Source organism: Protopterus annectens, chromosome 1.part1 (genome assembly GCF_019279795.1).
Source record: "Protopterus annectens isolate FY-2018-M chromosome 1.part1, PAN1.0, whole genome shotgun sequence".
Classification (NCBI taxonomy): domain Eukaryota; kingdom Metazoa; phylum Chordata; order Ceratodontiformes; family Protopteridae; genus Protopterus; species Protopterus annectens.
Window position 1 is genome coordinate 1615673968 of NC_056726.1, and position 17710 is coordinate 1615691677.

Below are 17710 nucleotides of genomic sequence, written 5' to 3' on the forward strand. Positions count from 1 at the left end.
CATTTTAACAATAAATATGGGATATTTCCTTTCAATGTCAAGCAGTGTGGAATATGGCATTTCTAAGATCCAAAATAAGGAACAGTCCTTGTAATAAAGTACAGTTGAGATGTGTGATGGAGCTGGAAAGTTAGCAGGGTAGCAAAGGTTAGCTGTTTTACAAATTTTGGAAAATGAAAATGTGCAATTTAGTCTGGCTGCCTATTACAGAGGGATATATTCCCTGTCTACAAGTCAAGCAACAAGTGTTTGACTAGCGGCCCCAGCACTTGAGAAGCTAATTAGTGAGGGGGAATGTAGTGGCATAGGCAGCTTGCCTCTCCTTCTGAAAGAGAATGGTTTGTGAGGATGTGGGGGGCACACAGGATAGTGTAATTTCCCTAGAAGACCAGAAGAACTGCCACTCATGCTTTGAGAGAAGAAGCAGGGCAATTTGGTTGGAAAGTTCCTTTAGAAAGTGAACGGAATTCCTCCATGATCATCCCATTGCATGCCCCTTTGTGCCTCAATGTGTGCAGTGATGATGGCCAGAAAAAAAAAAACAAGAAAAGATATGAACCACCCCTTTCTTCACTAAAAAAAAAAAAAAAGAAAGAAATCAGAGTCTACAATCACAAACACTATGTAGACTAACTCAAAGCCTTGCCCCAGTAGTTTCTCAATAGATCCTATCCTGTCAGACTTATTGCACATTCACAAGTCCAATAGCAGTGTGAACACCTGCTCAATAGAACAAGTTGGAGGAATAGGTGTGCCTCCCAGAGAAAACCCCTCCGTAGTGACGTCTTCTAGTCCATGTAAAGCAAAATACTTGTCTTACTCTTTTGAAGCATAATTTGGATGAATGAACAGGAGATATAACTTTGTATTTAGTGTTTCTTGATTAGGGAGGGGATATCAAGAAACAGAAAACAGAAAGTTTTATTGCTATTAATTTTAAGGAATATCATAATAGTGATTTTACATTTTTACAAGGAACAATTCTCGATAAAGTGTTAGTTAGATTGGAGACAATTATATGTTGAAATATAAACTTCTTTTAAAGAATCCATTTTTATAATGAAATATAATACTTTGGTACCATATGGTTTAAACTGTGAGATTAAATGGAAATACTTAATTTAATTGTCTTATTGTTTTATTGTTTGATTGGGTAATTGGTGACTGTTGGCTATATACGGGGATATTGTTTGCTACTTCTTGAAGGCTGTTTGGCTGAGGCACTAAAGTCTTGTACAATATTTATTTTATTTATTTTATTTGCAGTTTGATAACTGGGAAAGTCCATTGGGCCATAATGAGACCATTTTCAATGGAGGCCCGGGGAGAAAAGCTCCAGATACAATTATTAAAAAGCTAATATCAATAAAGTTAACAAGTATAATACGATATTCAAAAACTACAAAAACACAGTAATATAGAAGACAGAATAATGGCATTTGATCAATCTGTTGTACTAAAGCATTGAATGAAATAAAACAATAATTATTTTGCAGTACATAAGTATAATTTGGAGTGCAGACATTTATGCACTCAAAGTTTCATGAGGTGAGAGGGAGGAATGATCAGAGGAGGAGAGTAGAACAGTGAAAGGGAAAGAGGCTGAGTTATGAGAAAGGAAAAAAGCGAGAAGGAATGCAAATGAAATGAAGTCAGTCACTAGGCTGAGTTATGAGAAAGGAAAACAGGGAGAGGGAGTGGAAATGAAATAAAGGGAGTCACTAGGGTGAGTTATGAGAAAGGAAAAAAGGTAGAAGGAGTGGATATGAAATTAATGGAGTCGCTATGGTGAGTTATAAAAAATGAAAAAGGGAGAGGGAGTGCGAATGAAATAAAGGGAGTCTCTAGTATGAGTTATGAGAAAGGAGAAAAGGGAGAGGGAGAGAGTATTTAAATTGAGTTAACTGTGTTGCATGATTATTAACTGAACTGGAAGTTTTGACTCTGTTCTTTTGTCAGTGCTTGCTTGAATTTTATTATTTGTTAGTAATTGCAGGTGTGGGGGTAGCCACATTCTTTCATTTCCTGTCCTTGCCTATTTAGGTGGTACAGTCTGAAATATTTTCTGCTTAAAAACCTCAGCTTTGGCCAGCTAAGAAATAACTGTATTCAACTGGATGTATATGAGAATTTAAATACCTTTATCTGCACTTTTTTTCAAATAATACAGTATTTAAATTGAGTTAACTGTGTTGCATGATTATTAACTGAACTGGAAGTTTTGACACTGTTCTTCAGTTAGTTTTCCCACCCGCCCTCACTGTTTCTGTTTTGGTGTTAATCTTAGTGGCTTTGAAACTGCCCTCCCCTCTTGTAAATTTGTGTTTGGATACTCCTTCTGGGCCCATCTCATTTGCTCACTCAACTGAGTGCAGTGAGATCATATTCTGATTTCAGGCACTCCTACTGTGTACAAAGAGAGCATCTGGGAAAGAGAACAAAAAAAAAATGTAAGCTTGTTTCCTGCCTTTCCTGTTAAGTGGTCTAGACTGTTTGTAGTCTTCTGAACCCACGAGCCCTTCTGTGTTGGAGGGAAGCCTTCTAGCTTAGTTTTGTTTCTTATAACTAGACAGTTTTCTAGTTTCAGCACTCAAATCTGTTTCTTTGAACTCAGCACTTGTTCAGAACTCATTGTAAGCACTACATAAGCTGCAAATTACTACAGCACTCAACCTTCCTCACTTGTCAAGTGGAAAGCAGTTTTTAGTACTTAATAAATAAGCACTTATCCAGGCATGTCTAAGGGTGAGCTCCCAGTGATTTCTCCTGTCTACCTGTTGAATCTGGGCATCTTGGGGCAATGCAGCAATTGCCTCATGTACACAGACAACCCTCTCCTCCTACCACCCAACACTACAACCTGTGAGAGATGCACTTATATAGCCAAACTGGAAGCAAAGCTCTCTTCACCCAAGACTGGACTAGACAGTCAAGAGGAGAAGGTAAACACTTGCACCACACCACACTCACCACATAGTCCCTCAAAACCTACACCACCAAAACACACACCTACATTCGCGGAGGCTCTCAATAAAACCTGCCCAAGCATCAGGGACATCCAAAGCATAAATGCAAGCAAACTCCACCCCCCAACACAACCCAAATGACACATAGCCCACAAACTTAGTGTGGCACACAACCACAGCCCATAAAGCATAACAACGTACCCAACACTCTAGTCATAGGTGACTCTATAGTCAGGCACACTGATGTTCCACTCACTAGACTAAACAAAGAGAAAGTTACTGTCAGCTGCCTGTCAGGTGCCAGGAGCCGCCACATAATGCATGCACTCAGGTCACTCCACAATAAGTACAAATATGACATTGTCATTGTCCATGTTGGTGTGAATGACCTGAGACATACCTCCCTGGACTACATGAAAAGAGACATGGAGGAGCTCTCCAATCTTGTATCCCAGGCAGGTATGACCCTAACCCAGAGTAGCATCCTGCCATCACCCAGAATGATACCACAGTACAAGGACAAAATGATTGACTTCAACAATTGGCTAAGCTTCTGGTGTCATTCTAAAGGGATCCAGTATTTGTCTGTCTGGGACGACATGATCGACAGTCCACGATGCTTTGCCAGAGATGGCCTGCACCTGTCGCCCTTAGGATTCCAGATACTAGCTAAGGCTCTTGCCACTCCTATAGTGCCTTTTTTAGGCAAGGTTCAAATGACAAATTCACCACCGTAACAGGTACAAGCAAGCAAAATCTGAGGGTAATGCTACTCAATGCTAGAAGTCTAAACCTCAAAATGCACTCACTCGAGGCACTCCTTAAAATGGAGAACATTGACATCTGTGCAGTGACAGAGACCTGGTTCAAAGCTCCAGAGACCACCCCTGCATTACCAGGCTTCAATTCATACCACACCTTTCAGCCACCTAACCCAGAAAGAAGCATTAAAGGTGGAGGCGTGTCCATATTCATTAAGGATATCCACACCTCCAGGCTAGTTGCACAGCATAATGCATCCGAGATTATCCAAGTGCAACTAACTCTGGGCAAGACCGCAATCCAAATTGTAGCTTGCTACAGACCCCCCACCATGCCCCAGGATTCCCACTCCTCATTTCTTGATACACTGGAAAGTATTAGGGTACAACCCAACACCCTAATAATGGGTGATTTCAACTACCCCACTATTAACTGGGAAAACTACTCATGTACCAACTCTTTTGCTCAACGTTTTCTAGAATTCATAAATTACAACACCTTGGATCAACTTATTCACACCCCCACCAGGGGCAGCAATATCCTATACCTGGTCATTACCAACATGGGAAACAGGTGTTCCACACCAGAGGTCAATTCCTTGTTGGTCAGATCCGACCACAAGCTAATCAGCCTAGACATCCACATCCCACCCCCACCCCCAATTACGGAAACCATCGTAAAAAACTTCTCCAAAGCCAACTTCACACTTCTTAAGACAGAAGTGGCAAACGTCATGACACCCATGCAGACGGACAATAGAGGTATGACTGCTGAATCCTACACAAATACACTTTATAAGCACTTACACGAGTGCATGTATCATGCTATCCATAATAGAACCAAGATGTTATCCTCCAAAAAAAGGAAGCCAATCTGGCGGTCCTCTGTCATAAACAAACTCTACAACAGAAGAAAGAAACTGTTGCAAAAAAGAATAAAATCCCATGACTGGAGGAACTCCCTGGTCAACCTCAGTAAGAAGCTGAGATCCCTCATCAAATCCTCGAAAGCTAGTTATGAAAACAAAATTGCCACTGACTCTAAAGAGAACCACAAAGCATTCTATACCTATGTCAAGAATCTAAATGGGAACACTCAGATCTTCTCTGAGTTACAGCACAATGGCACTAAATATACAGAACCAAATGATATTGCCAACATCCTAGCAGATAAGTTCAGTGCTAACTTTAACCCCCTCTCACCCCCTAGAAGGCCCATCTCTATACCGGAAGAATGCAAAGTTCCTATAATCACGGCTGCACAGGTAAAAAACACACTCTCCAAAGCCAAGAACACCGCATACATGAGACCTGACAATATCCAAGGCTGCGTTCTACATGAACTACAGAATGAACTGGCACCCTACCTAAGTACCATGTTCAATCATAGCCTCATCTCAGGCTTTGTACCCACTGAATGGTGCACAGCAACGGTTATCCCACTCCACAAAGGGGGAGCCACTACGGACCCCGGGAACTACCACCCCATTAGCCTGACGAGCCTGGTCTGCAAGGCCATGGAACATATCATTGTGGAACTCATAAACAAAGACATTGGTAATCTCCAAACTCTGGACCCTACCCAATTTGGATTTGTAAAAGGTAGATCATGTCTCCTAAACCTGATTGACTTCTTTGAAGCAGTCACCAAAGCCATAGATGAGGGTAAAATGGTTCACACAGCTTATCTAGATCTCGCCAAGGCTTTCAACACCATCCCCCACTGTGGAATTATAGATAAGCTCACTAAACTAGGTATAAATCCCTATGTCACAAGATGGGTTGCCAACTGGCTCATGGACAGAACCCACACTGTGAAAGTAGCGGATTCCAAATCCGGCATCAGACCAGTGACAAGTGGAGTACCACAGGGTTCAGTCCTGGGTCCTCTCCTGTTTGGATTCTACTTCTCTGAAGTGCAGGCCAGCACAGAAGGTCTTTGGCTAACAAAGTTTGCAGATGACTGCAAACTAGGAGCCATAATCGAAACTGCTAATGATGCGGACAAACTACAAAAGGGCCTCACTGAGACAGATACCTGGTGTCAAAGCCATGGCCTGAAGCTCAATACCAAAAAGTGTATTGTCATCCCCTTTGGTAAAAACTCTGTACCCATGAACTACCACATAGCTGGTAGTCTACTTAATGCCGAAAATGTGATAAGAGACCTTGGGACACAGGTGGACAGTAGTCTCTCCTTTGATAATCACATCGCCACAGTGGTCAGGAAATCCTTCTACGTGGCTCATCTCATCACAAAATGATTCTCATCTAGAAAAAAAGAGGTCATTGTTCCCCTCTACTCATCACTCATTAGACCCATTATAGAGTACAACGCCCCTTTTGGTATGTACCTCACAAGACATCTACAACAACTGGAAAGACCACAGAAATACCTCACAAAGAGGATTACTGGCCTCAAACAGATGCCCTATGCAGACCGTCTCAAAAAATTACAGCTTTACTCCATCGCATATCGCCTACTCAGGGGCGATCTCTGCCTAACATACAAAGCTATGTCAAACCCAGAGCTGTTGGACATGCTACACTTAAAGAAATCCCAATCCCTCCGAGCTACACTCTCTAGGGACCTAAACCTTGTCACCACAATAAACAAAACATGCTGGAGGGATAGATTCCTGTCCCAGAGACTTCCCATACTCTGGAATAGACTACCTATCTATGTCAAACAGAGCTCCTCATTAGCACTCTTCAAGAAAAATCTTGATGATTGGATGGGAAATGGGAAATTCACCCCGGGGATCACTTCTGTGGCTCTGCTCAACAGGGGCACAGGAAAATAATTTTCTTGGGTGGCGAAAGCCAGGGTACATTTTTTGGCTAGGCTTGTATAGGCCCTAGGGCCGATAGCCTAGTACCTACCTATGAACCTATGAACCTAAATGAAATGAAGGGAGTAACTAGGGTGAGTTATGAGAAAGGAGAAAAGGGAGAGGGAGTGGAAATTAAATGATGGGAGTCACTAGGGTGAGTTATGAGAAAGGAAAAAGGGAGAGGGAGTGGAAATGAAATGAAGGGAGTCACTAGGGTGAGTTATGAGAAAGGAAAAAAGGGAGAGGGAATGGAAATGAAATAAAGGGAGTCTCTAGTATGAGTTATGAGAAAGGAAAAAGGGAGAGGGAGTGGAAATGAAATGAAGGGAGTCACTAGGCTGAGTTATGAGAAAGGAGGAAAGGGAGAGGGAGTGGAAATGAAATGAAGTGAGTCACTAGGCTGAGTTATGAGAAAGGAGGAAAGGGAGAGGGAGTGGAAATGAAATGAAGGGATTCACTTGGTTGGGTTATGAGAAAGGAGTAATAAAAGAGTGGCAGAGAAGTAATAATACAAAAGGAGTCAGGTGGGATGAGAGCATGAGCATTCCCAGTGAGAAGAAAGATGGGAATGAAGCATGGTCTTGAAGGAGGAGTGGTTTTGGGTGATTTGAATGTGGGGGGAAGTTAATTTGATTGACGAGTGAGGGTGAAAGACAGAAGAAATTGCCCAGGTGCCTGTTAAGTATTTGTACACTTCAAGGAGGTTCTGGTTACTGGACCTGAGTAGTTTATCAGGATGATGCATAGTGAGTATGGAGTAGAGGGTAGGGCAGTTGGAGGGTTTGAAAATGAGTTTGTGAGCATTTAACAGTTGAATGTAAGTGAGAGAGTGGGTGAGTTCCAGCCAGTTCAAGGAGTGGAGTGCATCACAATGGTGGGAGGATGATTTGGTCCCAGTATTAAACTTAGAGATTTTATTGTAGCAGGATGACAGTTTTGACTTTAGGGAGGATTGAAGGTTGGTGAGGAGAGGGGCTCCATATAAGAGAGAGGGGATTCGGTAGGAAATAGAGAGTAGATGTTTGGACGAGGGAGTGAGATAACGGCTGTGACGATACAGCATTCCAATCTTTTGGTGTGTTTTCTTCATACTAGTTTGATATGAATGTCAAACTTTAAATGTTCCACAAGGATAACACCTAGAAGTTTTGTATGGGAATCTTATTCTGACTGACTATGGAGAAGGAATTTTTATCAATAGAGGTGTTTTTTGATGAGGTAAAGATCATGATTTTGGTTTTGGATGCATTGAGAACAAGGTGATTATTCAGCATCCAAGACTCAGTACCAGAGAAGACAACTATGTTTCTTGCATGTGTTTGGGAAGAGATTGAGCATAGCAAATTATGGTGGAATCATCCGCGTATTGGACAAATTTGGTATTAGGAATGCACTGATGAAAATTATTAATGATGATTTTAAAAATTAAGGGGTCCAGTAGTGAGCCTTATGGAACTCCCGTTGGAGTGTGAAGGAAGGAAGAAGTACTATTGTTCCACTTGACAGCTTGTTGCCTATTAAAAAGGTAACTGGAAAACCAGTTAACAGAGGAGGGGGAGAGATTGAGAAAAGAGAGTTTGGACAAGAGAAGGTTGTGGGAAACAGTATCAAAGACCTTTGATAAGTCTAGGAGAAGGGTAGATACAATGGTGCCAGAGTCTCAGGCACAGTTGATGTCAAAGAGGGAGAGAAAAGCAGTGGTAGTACTATGTGCAAGTCTAAATCCATGTTGAGTTGGAGAAAGAAGTTGATTGTCTAGGAGGTATGGAAGGAGTTGCAAGTGTATGCATTTTTCAAGGACTTTTGAGATGGGGGACATGATGGCTATAGGAAAGAAGTTGGATATTTCAGTATTGTTGCCTCCTTTGATGAAGGGAATGATGAACCTTTCTTCCAGAGGAGGGGTACATAGGATTCTTGGATTGAATGGTTGATAAGTATGGTGATGAGAAGGGCTATGCCACTGGCAGCTAGCTTGAGAAAGTTAGGTAGAAGGTTGTCTGAGGCATGAGAGCATGTTTTTAGTTTTAGTAATTTTTTTATGGTGTGTAGAGAGACAGGTTGTAAGGTAAGTGGGGGAGATGAGTAATGTTGATGTCAGTGGGACTAGAGTTGGGGGTCTGGAATGAAGGTAGAGTAGAAGTGTTATAGGAGAACGATGTGGTAATCTTGGCTATTGAATCAATAAAGAAAGAGTTGAATTGGGTAGCTAAGATATAATCTAGAGAGTTAGGGTCAGGGCAGGGATTATCTTTTTGCCAAGAGAGAGATGAGCAGATATACTGTTCAAAATTTTTGGGGTTGGATCTATGATTGTTTTGAAGCTTGGAGTAGTAGGACTTTTGGTCTAAAGCAATTTGTTTCTTTCAATTTATTATGAAGTTGCTTATACTCAATAAGGGTGTTAGGTGTTTTAGATTTATGGCAATGCTTCTAAGATTTATCTCAGAGATGCATGAGTGTAATAGTTACTTTACTTAGCCAAGCGGTGGATTTGGTTTTGATTCTTTTAGTACTGGGGGGAAATGAAGCTATCAAGTAGGTTATTGAATGTAGTGTTGAAGTATGTAACAACATCATCAAGAGGGAGGGTTTTTATAGGGTTCCAGTTCATATGTTTTAGTGAGTCAGAGATAGCTAGAGGGAGGACATTTTTAGGGTACAAGTTGTGATGTTGTTGTGGTGAAGATGGAGGGAGGATGGTGAGCAATGTGCAAAGGCAGGAAGATTATCACTGAGGAAGTTGGGTAGGATGCTGTTGTCAGAAATGGAATTGGGGTGAGAAATTAATATCTAGTCTAGAATAATACCAGAATTATCTTTATTAAATCTGGTAGGAGAGGTAATTCTTTGAGAGTAGTTTTATAAATTTATATTCTGAGGTGATGTCGGTGATTGATTAGATGTCCAGTTTATATTTGCATAACCTAGGAGAATAATTTCATTGCTTATATTTTATATATATATATATATATATATATATATATATATATATATATATATATATATATATATATATATATATATATATATATATATATATATATATATATATATATATATATATATATATATATATATATATATATATTATGGTTTACCTTCATATGTGCCTTCTGCACACGAGCAAACTACAGATGCTTGAAAGGACGTTTGCAAAGTTCCCAAATGTCGAACGAAAAATGCTTTGAATATGCAATGAGCAAATGTACAGAGACATTCGATCATTGCAGATTCGGCATTGTGGGTGCAGATTGCACTATAGTGGGGATTGGAAAATGGACCCTTTCCCCACTGTATTGTGATCATTGAGTTAGTATATTAAAGTAGGGGGAGGTGGTGCAACCCCCCCACATGGGGGGTGCAGGGGGGCTTGCCCCACTGCATTACACTTCATTGCACTTCGTATTTGACTTTTGTGTTAGAAAATCAGCGAATCTGCTTATCGATTTGCTGATTTTCAAACATCGGAAACTGTCGCAGTTTTGAGTTTCGTGCTTAGGATTCTCTCATATGAGCAATCGCATGAGTGATTTTCGGCTATGTAAAGGTAAACCATACATTATATATATATATATATATATATATATATATATATATATATATATATATATATATATATATATATTAACTTATAAAAATAAAATAAAATGTAAAGGGTTCTCTTGGTATAAGCTTAAAATCCCTTTCAAATATAGAAAAATGCTCTAAAGTGATAGGGCATGAATGTAATGAAATATATTGTACCCCTTATGGGAGAAAGTACCTTCGGGGTTTGCTATCATTACCTTCTCTTGTTTTTCCCTTTTCTTTTGTATCATGTCTCTTGATGGTAAATAAGAGGGGAGCTTCCTTGCTAAGCCCTCCTTGGGCCTGGGTTCATGGGTTGCTGTACTCTGTTAGCCACTTGTTCTAATATTTGTAACACTGGAAAATCTTGCTTTTAATTACAATCATAAGGCCCCTGCTCATACAGTTATCTATTTTCTATTATCTCAGACATGTTGGGTAAATCTACTGTGGGGCACGTACCAGAAATGTACTGAACAAAATCTTCACCAGAAAAATTAGGTGAATCAAAATCTCCTGTTATTTTATTCAGTGGTTATGTTGTCTTATCATGATATTGTTTCATACCATGGCTTAGTTTCCTATTTTTACATTTTAAAATATCTTCACACTTTTTATCTGTTTGTAAAAACACATAATTGTAATGAGATGTGTAATAATCAAATAATAAATATTTTTTTTATTTTATCACTCAAAGCATTAACCTCACTTAAAAAATCAGCAATTTTACAAGCATTAAACTTAATCACAACTGAATTAACTCCGTACTATGATGGTCAAACATTGCAGTAAAATCATCGTTAATACTATTCTTATAATCTAATCCATTAGAACTTCATGAAGTCCTTGCTGTATAATACAATAGCTAACACATTCTTTAAAATAACCATCTGCAAAGTTCTAACTTTTAAAAGTTTCTTATCAAAAGCATAAATATTGTCATTAAGTAAACTATGGCTGAAACTGTCTGAAGTCCCATCTTTACAATGTGAATAATTATTAAAAGAGCAATGTTTTGATCACTATTTGATATTTATTGACTACATGGTATATTTTATATAATTTTTACTTATGTTTTTCCTAATGTATCTTATTTTATATCAATGGGCAAGATACCTTTACATGTTTAATTGATGACATGGTGTAATAATATAAAACAAAATGATGTATTCTTTGTCTTACATTCTGGTGAAGTCTCTTGGCTATTTTGGGACAAGATCGCTCAAATGGATTTATTGAAACCTGTTTGCTGTTTCAACTGTGCCATGTTGTTTGCGATCCCTCTTGTCTCCCAGAGCATTACTTCTCAGTTTAGTTGGTTATTTGTCTTGTTTTGTGAAGCTCTTGCCATTTGTGATTAACAGTTTAATTAAGTTTGTAGAACACATTAATGACATAACAGAATTTTTGAAATTTACTTACTCACACACTAGACATGGTATGAATTATTTGGATGTTACCCATTAAAGGGTTAATGCAGGTTTTAAAACCAACTTTTAAAACTCTAGTTGTCATCCAGGATACCAGAAAACTAACCTGCTCTGGGGATAAATAATAGTGCTGGCTAGAAGGGTATTGGAAGATACCTGGCTTGAAAAGGAAGTGGAATGTTTATGTAGTATAATCTTTAAAACAGAATACCCTGTGGAATTACTGTTAGAAGTCAGAGGTGAAATATTACGACTACAAGGGAAACGTAAATCAATTTTGGATATTATTTGTGAATGTGTCACTGAGAAAAACAACAACAACAAAAAAAAAAACTAAGAAATATGGTTATGAGAAAGCAATGATTATACAACACAGTTCCACTTCTGGATCACTTGAGGAGATTATTAACAAAAACTGGAGCATTTTTTAAAGTTGATTCCACAATGATGGATTACATATGTATCTGTCCAAAATTTGTTTATAAGAGAGGTTCTGTCATGAAGAACAGTTTTAAAAACATTAAAATTGAAGGGTTGGCAAAAGGAAATAGAGTAGGCACTACTATATGTGGAATATATCTGTACTGTTAAGACTGGCTTCCATCTGATCATGTACCAGCAGACTGGCCTTGTGGATACTGCCTCATACCCAACAGATGATCAAGAACAGACATTTCACAGTCCAGTGTGCCATTCATCCTGTCTGAGGAGTCGCACACATAGTCCATGTAGTCTTGCACTTCAGAATGCACAGCACGCAGTAGTCTTACAACCTCTTCTGAAGCTCTAGTGGAATTTGCCTGTGTCACCACAATGATCCTGCACATATGTTGGGTGTTAGCTAACGATACACCAATCTTTGGGTGAGGAATGCAAGCATAACTTCTTTGAGCATCTCTACTGACAGAGTATTATTACAACTTGAGTTACATTTCTGAAGAAGTTCGACCTGTAACCATGAAATGAACAAAAGCATTCAAATGTTGACGTAAGATTTATTAATATTATCTTGAACATACATGTAATCTCAGAAGCATAAGGCTTCTTTGCCATTAATATATAAAGACTAATTGAAAACCAAATTACTAGTCTAGTGCATTTTTAGTCAACTGAAGTAGTTAGCATGTTTCTAAGTTCATCCATTTGTGAATAGAGGTTTTTTATTTTTATGTAAGTTCTGGTCCATCTTAGTTGATAGATTTTAATCATATATATATATATACACACACACACACACACACACGCACACACACACACACACATACATATATATTTTGATTTATCATTTGAGAGATGGTTTGCGTTGTGCATAGGTGCTGGCCTTTGATGCCCTTTAGGGATTGACATTTTTGCATCCTGTGGCAAAAACTCAAAAAATCATTCAGCAAGCAGAAAGACTTAGCCATCACTCAAACAAATGAAAATGGCATTGGTAACACTTATCATATTGGGCCTTACTTATGATATTGAAATTTACTTTATCTGTAACTGCCTGAATGATTCAATCTGGTAATGAAGTACGTACTGAATATCTGTGCCATAGCTCCAGGATTTGAATTCATATAATGGATACTGTATCTGTAAACTTTTATGTGGCTGTAAACTTTTATGTGTTTCCTGGAGCATTCACATTAATAATAATAATGATAATAATAACAATAATAAAAATAAAAATATTTATAATAATAACAATTCTGTGTGCATGCTGTGGAACAAATGGTACGTGTAAGTAAATGAGAAAACATAAGTATCAAGGTACTATGGTAGTTGGCTATGAAAAGCACAGCACAGCAAAACAGCTTGGAAAATGTATTCACACTGCTTCAGTGGTATATCTTTATACTTTCCATGTGTAAATCCTAATGGAATACAACTGGGAGCAAATCACCTCATGCATATGCTGTATGGCCATTTCATCAATAAATGGCCTCCCATTAAATAATAATTTGTTTATTTCTATTTGTTTTCTGAGGTAGAGCACAGATCTCCATGGATCTTCAGTATTAATAATGATGATGTCAGTTAAAACACAAGTGCATCATACACAAGGACAACTAAAAATGTCACTTTTGTAGTCATTCAGTTGGCAGTGGTTAGTGATGACTATATAGAAATGGTAATTCTTGTCTATGACAAAAACTCAAAAACTAGTTAACACAAGTGCTAAGACTTTGGCGTTGGCCATGCACCTCATCTTGGTACCTTACTTTTGCATCAGCATACATCAGCATTTGAGATATAAGAAGTATTAATGCAAGGATAAAGTTTTCATCGTGAAATCATTCGTGTTTCAAATAATTACTTGAATGAAGTAACACCAAAAGAAAAAGTAATCAAAGAACAAACAGATCAGGACCAAAGTTTAAGCTAAGTGCTTTCATTCAAATTTAATCACAAACGTCATCAGAGCTAAAAACAAAATGGAGGGCATCACTTAAAAGCATCACTAGTCACATGACATGATTTAAACAGCCATAGTTGTTAAAGTGATATCATCTAAATAAAATGTTTTAAGAACTGTGTATGTTAAAAATAATAATTAATCCACATATAATATAAACAGCAAATGACAAAGTATTTATAAATCTAAAAACTATTACTTGAATTTAAGCAGACACTTAATATTGATGTTCTCATTTAAACCTGTAATTTGTCAGCCTGTAAAAGTATCTTCCAGTTTAATTCCTTTACTTCTAAGAGGCAATTAATATCTCAACAAAAAGGTTGTGTGTAACATAATCAACAACAAAATTTCTTAAAATTAAACAAGTCACTGAGTGTTTGCCTAAAGAATTTGTGGCAACCTTTTTTTTGATTGTTGCCACATTCTCACAAATACTCTTTGAGAGCTTTCTGTTAGTCTTCTCTACATAGAAACAATCACATGTTCACAAATAGCAAGATAAACAATGAATGTAGAATTACAAGCCAGCCTACTTTTGGCCAGAACTGTGTACCACTGTGCCTCAACACAACATTATATACAACAATATAGTACAACAGTTGCAGATCTTGACTTGACTATTACCATGTCACAGTGTGTATGTAGTACAATAAATCAGAATCGCATGACAGAAATGACCAGTAAAATTATTACTTAATAGACATCCTGTCATATTCACAGTAGTACAGTATTTATTGTATATTTCACAATGCACATAAAGATGTGGGCCGTGTTACTCAGGTAAATTCACAGTCGTACGAGTTTGTAGTCCTCAACTTACACTCTTGTAAGGTCAATCACCCTGATGTTTACTAGCTAAATACACAAATTTCAGTAGTTTATGTGTCATTTTGTCACAGGTTCAATTCCTAGGTCCTATCACTCAAAATTGTTTATTTTTATGTCATTTCATTACATGCAATAATACTGAAATAAAATGTACTAAACCAGTTTGCCGAAATTGGAAATAATGAATTACCAAAATTTTAGAAATTGTAACAGGGAATCGACATTTGAACACCAAAAGTTCCAATGTCAAAAGTCTGTGTTACCGGTAACATTTTTGCAGGTTGGCAAGCCCCCCTCAACCCCATATCTCCTTCATATTATATATTCCAACTCCGAGACTGCACTACTGTGAGAAAAGGGTATATTTCCTGATCCCCACTGTAGTGCGATCTCTTATTGGAATGTCAGTTCCACCTTAGCTAATGCACATTACCATTCATTAATAAGGAGTCAAGCATTTTCTGGATTGAAATTACACGAACTTGAAAACAGCCTTTTGACCTTCCAAGCTTCACACAAGTGCTGATCTAAATTTTGATAGTAAACTACATAGATCTATATCTATCTGAAAAAAAAAATAAATATATATATATATATATATATATATATATATATATATATATATATATATATATATATATGGGATGCGTACAGATCCCCGGCGGCACTTTCTGCTGAAGCAGAAATCACCGAACATACATAACCAAAAGTTCTGTTCACCGAAGCAGCACTTTTGGTTATGTATGCTGGTTGTGCCGGTCATCACTGCAGTGAGGTTAAGGGAGAATTCCCTTTTCCCCACTGTAAGTGCAACCTTGGAGTGAGGATATAAAAGTAAGGGGGTTTGGGGGGCACAGCCCCAAGCCCCCTTGCATAAAAGAAGATTTATTTTTTTTTTGTTTTTTTTTTTTTGAACAGACTTTAACGAAAGCGCTTTTTCGGTGCAAGCGCTTTCATTAAAGTGCGTTCAGTTATTGTGGATTCAGACTATTGAACTTTCGTTCAATAGTCCAAGATCCATATATATATATATATATATATATATATATATACATACATATATATATATATATATATATATATATATATATATATATATATATATATACATATATATATATATATATATATATATATATATATATATATATATATATATATATATATATATATATATATATATATATATATATATATATCTGTCTATACTGATCATCTCACATGGCCAAGTCTTGCTGCCATGTTTTTGACCTACAATGGAAATAACAAATACATTTAATTCTAACCCATTTCTCTGCCTTGTGTTGCACAAATGCAGTTCTTCACAGTGTCCATCATTGCGCAAAGGCTTGTGCATACAAGATTTGAATTGAGCTTTAATTCCCTGCCATTTATGGCAAGTTATGGTGAGGGTAGTGCTCCATTTAGAGTACAGAGGTGGTATGAGGAGAAGTCTTGCATTTTTAGCACTAGCACTCCTCATTAAATATCACAGCTGGAGGCTTCTGTTAGGTGACAATACTGAGTCTCTGTATGTGATTAAGGCATGGGATAACTTAGCCAAGGTTGTGACCTGTGGTATTGGCATTTCACACACAGGTAAACAAAGCTGTCATCATTACAGTGTCTTAAATAGGCAAAAACAAGACCTCCTTGGCTGATGCGAGTATGATTATAGGTCACATGAACCACAAAAGCTATGTAAGTATATTGACTGATAACTATGCTATACACTGCCATACTGTGGCAACATAAGCAAGTCTTCATTACCATTTTGTTTTCATGTGTAGACTCTCCAAAGATTGAAGGAATCCTTGAGGTGCATCATGAGAGATTCAGATGCCTCAGAGAGGCACTGGATAAGTAGGGATTCAGGCATAACTTATTGTCATTTCATATTTTCACTGATTTTGTCAATGATAGAAATAATGTGGACATTAGGCCATAAGTGGTTGCTGGAAAACTACATGAATATGCATATTCTACAGTTGCAAACCATTAAGACCTGTATGATTTGCTCATGCGACTTTGAAGTAGTCAATGGTTAGGTAAAGACAGATGTATGAGGATTTAATATCGGACAAAAGAAGCCATTTTCTGATATTTAGTTTACCATTCAGTAATTACCAGCTGTAATTATAATGTAGAATTGGATGTATTAAGTCCCAATATACATTTATTTAACTGCTCTCCATAAACTAGTTTCAAATAATGATACATTTTGTCAAATGTTTATAATTGTGAGAGGCAGGAATATGCCAGAATTATTATACCAACCATTTCCTTACACTATCATAAATGATGTAAAGAACACTAAAAATGTATGTGGAATATGTAACAACTGTGACATTAACAATTCAGTATATTTATATTTTTTTCTTTTCTGTTTTTCTACCTACCTTCATTCTCACTATCATTTCTATTCTTTTTTTGCCTTTTCTTGCATTAAAATATTTTCCTATATAATCATGACCACCAGCACAGGGAGCTATAGAGCCACAGTGGCTCAGACCATTATCCTCCCACAGGTGGCTGTGGGGGTTCCACCAGCCTTAGACCATTATCCTCCCACAGGTGGCTGTGGTGGTGCCAGCACCAGCTGCAGAGGAACCCAGCACATCTAGGTCAACATCTGGTAATGCTGTCTCTACAACATCTGCACTACGTACAACACCCGTGTAAGGTAGCTCTGTCTTGGGAACTGGTGCACTGGTGCACTGGTACCCTCTGGGAATAGTGACAGTGAAGGTGGTGAATATGTCACTCAAGAGTTGACAGGCCTGGTCGAGGAGATAATGGAGAAAAGTCTTGTTACCTTCACTGGCTGTATGGAACTAATCTACAGGAAACTGCCAAATCACTATTGCATCTGGCACTGTCTCTGGTATCTGCAGAAGAAGACAGTGATGACAGTTCT